Source organism: Megalops cyprinoides, chromosome 24 (genome assembly GCF_013368585.1).
Source record: "Megalops cyprinoides isolate fMegCyp1 chromosome 24, fMegCyp1.pri, whole genome shotgun sequence".
Classification (NCBI taxonomy): domain Eukaryota; kingdom Metazoa; phylum Chordata; class Actinopteri; order Elopiformes; family Megalopidae; genus Megalops; species Megalops cyprinoides.
The window spans coordinates 8,727,419-8,735,987 of record NC_050606.1 but is presented as its reverse complement, the minus strand read 5'-3'; the positions used below and the strand labels follow the sequence as shown (position 1 = coordinate 8,735,987).

The 8,569-nt window shown below is 43.2% G+C and overlaps 1 protein-coding gene across 1 annotated transcript in view; it reads left to right on the top strand.

The window, feature by feature from the left end:
- Positions 1–1,649: 1,649 nt before the first annotated feature.
- The window catches only part of LOC118770849 (junctional protein associated with coronary artery disease-like), a 43,558-nt gene continuing 36,638 nt past the window's right edge, over positions 1,650–8,569 (top strand). Inside the window, exon 1 of the mRNA XM_036518582.1 lies at positions 1,650–1,719. The gene's annotated coding sequence lies outside the window, so the exon portion shown is untranslated. The remainder of the gene's footprint in view (positions 1,720–8,569) is intronic.

The following is an 8,569-nucleotide window of genomic DNA, read 5'->3' as shown; positions in this document are numbered from 1 at the left end:
ATTTTTTTACATTCCACATATATTCATTTTTGCTAAAACATCATGTGATTTGATATCCTCTCATGATTCCTTGTGCTTGTGTGCTATCAGCATGTGTCTTGTAGAAGGCCTGTATGAGAAAAAAATTGTAGGATCTATACAAGTTTTGCTATAACCTTTTAAACACCGGCGAGTAGAAATTGCAACAATATCATTTCACAGCTGCACATTTATGAGCATGGTGTGTTTCTGGAGTTCTGCATGTTTTTTTTTTTTTTAAGAAGGCTTTCGAAAGATTTAAAAGATGCACCCTTTGCATCATTTCCATCTAGAACATTAAACAATAGCATAACATGTAAGCACAGGCTGTTTCAGGAAATTCATTCAGTAGGAACAAGTAACAGGTTTTGTTCTCCAATTATTCATTTAAAACACCTGACATTCCTAACATTCAATGCATGTAGTCAGGCACGTGTGGCCAAAGGAGAACTACGGGAACAAAAACCAAAGCAAAAATTCCAGTGACATGTAGCTTCCATCATCGGTTGTTAACAGGTCCTGGAATCTCCTTCCAAGACAAGAGAGGTCTTAGCTAATCTTAAAGACTACCACAATAAAGACACAGCTTAACTGAACATGTCATGCAAATGATTGTACCACAAAAGAACAGATACACATTTCTGGTTATCTTTTTCTTTACCCTTGTAATCCTTTACAAGTTCACTTTTATTGAGTGCGTGTGTGTCCCTTGAGCCTGCTTAGATGGAGCTGACAGGGGTAAGACAAAGTCCAGGAGCTCTGGTGTTTAAACTTGAGACAGCCGCTTCCAATTTCAAGGCAATGGGGCAGATTGTCTTAAGGCAATACTATTATTTGGATGTGGCCGGGGTTTATTTTCTTTTGATTAAATCGACATCTGGGGCATTTGTGGCAGTGTTAGGATCCGTAATACCCTTTCTCCTTCTGGTGCTGATGGAGAGGCAGGAGGAAACATGTGCATCGCTCTGAGGTATGCCTTTGCTGCCCCATTCCACCTCCTTGTCAGTGGCCAGTTTGGAATTCCACACGTGGCTTTGATTTGGAAAGGGGGGGGGGCATATCTTACCACTCTGGAATTTTCCACCTTTGCCTCCAATGTTTGCTCAGATGTAGCGGCTAACGACTGCGTGAGAATTAGATGAGGCTGCAAAAAAAAAAAAAAAAAAGCCCTCTGTTCATTCAAGGGCTACCTTGCATGCTTGCTTGAGGACACTTAAAAGGAGAGGGGGATAAAAACAACAGCGCGGAGACAGAGAGAGGAAAAAGAGCGAGAGGGGAATCAAGGGATGAAATGAAGTTTGTCATTTCTCCTGATTCAGACGGTCCCCTTTCTTCGGCGGCGCCTCGGTTAAAAAAAACGGCAGAGTTCAAACACAGGGTAGGGAGAGGGAGCAGCAGGAGGGAGAGACTAATGTGGGATTTGTAGGATGTGCACCAGAACAAGCTGACAACACTTCTCCTGCTCGTGCCTTTTTTTTTCCCCTCATGCTCACTGCTTCCCTCTCTCTTTCGAGAGGAGTGAACGGTGACTCCTCGGTTTGGCTCTGAGGTAAGGTCCTCTCTCCCCCTCTCTCTCTCTATCTCCCTCTCTCTCTCTCTCTCTCTCTGTACCCCTCTCTCCCTCTCGTTAGCGAATCGGAGCAGTTCTGCAGCTCCGTCTTCGCCGCGCACTGCGAGCGACTTCAAAGGAGCCGTGCCGATGTGGGTAAACCTTTCAGATTTCCTGTAGTGTGCGTGAGGTTGTGGGGGGGGGGGGGGGGGGGGGGGTGGGGGGGGTTGGGGGGGAGGATGGGAGCAGCCTGGTGCTAAGTGCTGTGCTGTGTTTCGCTGTGTGGAGGATGGAGGGAGCGGGTGCAGGAACAGGCCGCTGCTTGGCGCTGGGACTGGTACGGGGCCAGGCGAATTTTGCAGCACTGTCTTATGTTCCATCTCTAATGAAGAGGTGCTTGACACTGCAGTGCCTAAAACAGGCCCGGATGCTGGGAAGGGTAAACAAGCCAGTGTTAGCAGCCCTGGAAAAGATGTGCACGTGTGTCTACCGTGCTGCTACGTCAGGGTTAGCTAGACTACTGATTCTCTCTGTCCTCCAGTTGTATCGTGTAGCCCCCCCCCCAAAACACACACACACACACACACACACACACACACACAAACACACTCTCACACACACACACACACACACACACACACAAGCACACTCTCTCATACACATACACAAGCTCACACTCACACACACACACACACACACACACACACACACACACACACACACACACACTCACACACACACTTTTACCTCGCTAGCCTGCACGCATGTCATTTGTCAACTTTGAGTAAAGATCTGAGATCAGCAAGTTACCATTTAAATCAATGGTGTGGACGCTGTTGTCCTTGGTTTGATTTTGACTCTTTCTGTTTTGAATAGTAATAAATAAATAAAAAAATCTCCATAAGAAAGCTACAGCTTTTGAAGAGACAGGGAGAGGTTGTTGCAGTGAGCGGAGGAAAATGGTAGGTCTCTGTGAAATCAGATGGTAATTACAGAACTACTTTGATATTTGGAAACTGGAGGCACACCATCATCAGACCTCTTCTTCTCCCAGCGTTAATGTAAAGAGAATCTCTCGCTCCTTAAAATAATGACACCATCTCAGGGAAGACTTTCCATTTCCATTTAAAATGAAATTAAAGTTAGGGTTCCTTTTTTTCCCTTTGCCGTGCTCCAGAACTGAGCTCCCTGATGTATAATTCACAGGTACTAATTAAAAAGTTTAATGAGAGCGCATGCTACAGCGTCACCATCAAGCCAAATGACAAGTGCCACAGAAATGTACGGTATGTGTCTGTGCACGCACGGATCGCGTTTGACATTTCTATTTTTTTTTTCATCATTTTCCTCAGCACACGTTGAGGAAAGTGCATCCCCAGTGCATCACTGTAGTTTTGTAAAAGCTCAGGAGGACAAACTAAGGCAGTTGCTGTGCATCAGCAACACTAGACCCTGTGTGATTCTTTCTTTGTCAGACATGTTCATAATAGCATCAGTCTTGGTTTGTGATGGCTCCCACGGCCTTGTCTGCTGCAGTGCTGGAAAGCTACGCCTGGTCCAGTTCAGTGATAACTAGCTTGTGGATGGTAGAGGGTGGGATTTTGTTGTTGTGGTGATTCAGTGACTGTTTGACTGACTGAGACTTGAATGTTACCTGTGAGCCACTACCACAACCCATGACTTGCTGCATGCATGATTTAAACTGGAATTCAACCAAACCCGCAAATTCTCCACTCAGTAAATCCAAACCTTCACATCCATTCACCCAATCATGGACCCAATCATCCTCTCCACTAAATAGCATTCCCAGTAGTTACATGTTATATGGGATATATAATAAATAAATATAAAATAAGAACATGTTACTACAGCTGGTTATTAGTCACTGATTTAAAAACAATTGAGAAAAGAATAATTAGAGGTTACTGAATAATCCCTCAGATTGTGTGTACCTCAGAGTCCCTTGTTTTACAATCAGTGACACTTTCACAGAGACATTTCATCTAGGCTAGCTCCAGGTGAGAAAAGATGTCAAGACGCTCATATCAACTGAGTTGCATAATTTTAGCGTGGCGTGACATTGCATTGCAATATTTATTTGCCAAGTAGATGTCCTCGTCTAGAACGTTACATAATATACTCTTTCACGTTTTAAGTAGCCAAATGTCACATGTACAATATGCAGAAAAATTCAGGTTAGGTTCCTTGTTCAAGGGAAGAAATGGTCCACTAGGTCTTCAGGGTTACAATCCAGATTTTAACCAGTATTCCACATTGTAACCAGTGACTTCTGTTAAGTTTTCCATGTGTTCCTTTGATTGCACCCCATGATGGAAATAATTTCCTGGCAGTAGCTGAATACTACCACTATTACTACTAATACTACTGCTACTAAAATTGATGATGATGATGATAATTAATAAACTGAAATGAGCCAGTTCATCGAAAGGGGTGTGGCTCTGGTAGCCTCCGGTGAACCTAGACACCTGAATATCATACCTGCTAAAGGCCTGCAGCTGGGTGCACCACCTTGCAAACTGCTCCCCTCTCTCCATTCCTGGAATTCCTGGAGGCTTTGCTGGGAACAGCCTGGCTGAGAGAGCCAGCAGGCCGGGCCTCTCTGGGGCTATCTGTGGTGTTAGACGGGAGCCGGCTCTGTATGTGGCACTGACTGACCTGGCTCACATGAAATGAGGCAGAAGTAAAACGAATCTCACTTTGAAAACATCACTCCAGTATTTATGAGTGTACCATGTCTTGTTATTTTACAGACTACTCCCAGATGATGTGCTTATTCTGGGTTCTGATTGGATAAATAGCATGTTGTAATGCAGGACTGAATGGAAATAAGAGGTTTTACTGAACCACTGCTAAATCACTGCAAGTCTTTCAGGGTCATGAAAGAGCTGCAACTACTTTTGTCATGTATAGGCACTATAGACTATATAATATAATATAATTTCAATACTATAAATTGCTTTGTATTAGAACCAGAACTGATAAAATTAATGTACTGTATGGTAAATGCATGACGGTACTGGCTTGCCCATCTTTTGTCAGGCTTTCAGGTACAAGGACCCAGGCGCAGACTGGAATGACAAACCAGGCGTTTATTGAGGAAAATCCAAAAATCGTAGCATCAAAACAGTCCCAAGTCAAAACCAGAGAATCCACAAGCAGAAAATCCAAAACACTAGTCAAGGGTCAAAATTAAACGAAAAAGGCATAGAGTCAAAAAAAAACAGAGCGAGCAAAAGACAAACAGGCAGGAATGAAACAGACTGGCAAACTGTGACAAACTGGCAGAGAAACAGAGCAGATAGAGGGGTATAAATACACAGACTGGTGATGAGATGACAGGGAACAGGTGTGCAGGATGGGCTTCAGGTGATGGGTGTGGCAGCAGGGTAGATAGGCGGGATGGGAGGTGGGGCGATGGACTGAAAACAAAAACAAACGAACATGCGTGCCAAAAAAAACCCAAACAAATGACACGCCCACACTGACAGACCGGAAGACATGAACAACACAAGCAGGACCTCACACGGAAGGACTGACACCTTTATCATAAAGACAGTGGGCTTCAGAACCCAGGAACCTGAATGGTTCTGATTGCATAAGTATTTTTGGAAAGGTTACTGATTTCCATCTAGGATCATAAATTCCTGGATTTCCTGACCACGAAAGAGACTATAGTCCCTTGTAACAGAGGTCAACTTAAAAGCAAAACTTGCCGTGTCCTTCCAGATGGATATTACGGACCCCTTCTTTGCTAGGCGGAGATTTCCATTATGAAACATCCCATTTGAGATCTTATTACAGTGGATATTTGAACATGCTGACAGTACTTACAAAGTTAATTTATTCCGCATCAAAAGAACCAGCGCTATTAACTCCACGATACCGTGGCAGTACAACTTCTGACATAACATACATATAACATATGTGGGGGCAGCATCTTTCAGAGTCAGAGAGCTTGTTCGTCGTGGTTTGTATTTAGCCGTCTTTTCTTGGAGGAGGTCATACCTGTCAAGTGGCATCCAAACTTGGAAACTAGCTGGCAAGCAAGACGTTTGTGTTCGGCTTCATTGACACGTCAACTGCACGCCGTTAGGTCCCCGTATCTCCTTCTGTTGTGGCTTATCTGCAGGAATGCAACTTCAGATAATAGTAGGCAGGATTCTGATAGGGCTAGAATGAATTCCTCCTTGGACGGCATTCCTAGTGTTTGGTGGTCAGGCCGGTGTGAAGGTCGCAGTTTGTTCATAGACCCGTCCTGTGACCGAGGCTTGTGTGTGTGTATAGGACTTTCCCATTCATTGCGAGAGACAGATGTTACCTCTTTAAACAAAACACATTCATTTGTTCTTTTAAAAGGCACCGTCCCTTCACTGTGCTAACAACAGCTCTGCCAAATGAAGTCCCCTCTCATTCTTCCAAGAGGCACATGCATGACATACTTTAGTTTAGTTGAAAATATCTGCTGATGTTTGAGACTGCTAATTTATTGTTCTGTTATATTCCAGTTTTTTGCTTTCCCCTTTGCAAATTGTTTATCTGTTTTGTTTTTAGAGCATTAATATTGTGCGCCACCAGATGGCAAACAGCTGTAATGAATATCGTAGAAAACAAATATTGTTAACAGACTATATGTAGAAAGTTAGTGAAGTAAAGTTCTGATGTTTACAGATCCTCAGGTATGTGATCATACTTTGGCACATGAGAACGTTGTTGCTCACTGTCCTGTGACAGTTTCAATTGTCACAATTCAGTCTCTGCTACTCTGTCATTGGGCCATTGCCCACAATTCAGGTCTTTTAATACTCTCTGTTCAGGTAGACAGGCAGTGTGAACCATTTTCAGTGTCTTTGGTGTGACTTAGCAGGGGTTTTAAGTCCCTAGCCTTCAACAGTCCATGTGGACACTTTACCCATAAGGCCACTGCCTGGTGTCCTGTCCAGGGGTGGTACAAGCGTATCAAGAAATCAGGATAAGCTCTGGACCTATGAGCCACCATGGCTCTGGTATGCTTCAGTCACAGGGTACAGCTGTATTGCAGGAAATGGGCCTTTCTGAGATCTGTGCCATTTTTCTGCACTACCTAACTCATTTTGTTACATCCTCAAGCACAAAGACACTATTTGTAGCCAACATGAGTAGCTATATTCAAGAGTGGTAACCTATGCCAAGGCAGAGCTGAGCTACAGGTCTCCTACAGTGGGAAAAGAAAGTGGGCCTGATTAGACGAGTGGCTATGGCTTTTCACAATTATGAATTCAAACATTTAAAAAGTGCATGTTTGTACAATAAAATGATAGATCACAAAGAAGCAACTGCAAAATCTACAGCAGAGTCTGTCTCCTCAGCCAGCAGAAATGTGGAATGTGAATGTATCTGTTGAAGGAAGCACCACTGCAGCTGAATGGGTTCCTGATCTTCATTCCAACTCACCTGATTCACATGTTGACACAGGTGTCAGTCATTTAGTTAAGGAATATCAAAAAACATCAGGACTGTTGATCTTCAGGACTAGGAGTGAACACAACTGCTTAGAAGCATACGTAAATCAGAAAAACAGGCAAAAATGCAATGGCAATGCATTACGACAATGACTGCCCAAAGAGGAAGAGATATAATGTCTATAGACATCACCAAAGCGCCTTAATCTTATTCTGTCTGGTTCTCTGTAAAACATGTCACCAAACACTGTCTGCAACGTGGCACGAGTTTGGAAGCACTACATAAATGAATTTCCTTTTGTGGGGTGATCTCTGTATGAGCAAAATTACAGGCTAACCAAAAACTCCAGTAATAGGTTTACTTGCTGCAGATTTGTTGATTTGTACTCAGATGTATGTTTTTAGATAATCACAACAGGGCTCGCCACTGCATGCCTGTGTAATACTTGAACCAAAGACACGCCGAGTTCATTTGACTCAAGACCCCAGTCTGAGTAATGACACAATGATACAAAGTAGTAGAAATACCACTACGGACGCAACTTGTTTATTTCCACAGCGATATAGGCAACTCCCCCATTAGGTTTAAAACGGCCAGAAGAGGGCGGGCCAAAGAACACAATGACTCCTCGTGTCAAAAAAAAAGCTTGGTCCCCTTTTTGTTCCCTGTGTTTACCCGAGCGGCCATGGTGCGGCCGAGTTCCACACTGCACCACAACGTCGCACCACAAGTTCGTTACTCCGTGCCAAACTGCGAAAACAACAGCCGTGTTTGGAAATGATAGATTCCACTGAAACCAGTAATGTGAAAAACACAATGCACACACATACTTGACTGCTCTAAAGATCTCAGGCATTTTGGATCAGCTTCAGTATTTTTTTTTTTCTGCACTCTCTCATAGCTTGTGTGCCAGTTTGAGTAGGATAGCATTACAAGATGGAGTTTGATGGAAGCGATTTAGGTTTAAACCGAAGCTCTTTCATTCTTTCCTGCTGTCATACTTCTCCACTGCCCTCCAACACTTAATACTATATCAATCAAAGTAGATATTGCGTATGGTGAAAGGTATTTCATGCCTTTGTTAAATCTTTTCTCCATACCAGACCCACCTCACAGTGTTTGGGAGCAGACCACCCATGGACAGCAGGCTTTGGGCTACATAGAAGAAGTACTCTTCATGCCAATAGATTTCCCTTGTGTCAAATAACACATTTATTATAGTAGAGAGGTATGCCATATAGCACAGATAATAACATCTGGTCTAGGTAAGGTTAATAGGTGAAACATATGGAACTGAGATCCAAACCCCATGGGGTGGTTATTGGAGCACCTCTTTAGTCACAATGATTAAAATAAGTAATTGGACGAGGTATCCACTGGCTACATCTGCAGGTTGACTTCTGCGTCAGATAATTGTTTTATCAAAGTTTATGTCTGCCTACAACTCTTTAAATAATAATTGCACAAGTTACATTGCAATTGTAAGTTACATTCACCTGCTGCAATGTGGGGCATCTGAGTGTACAATATGGTTATTAAAAG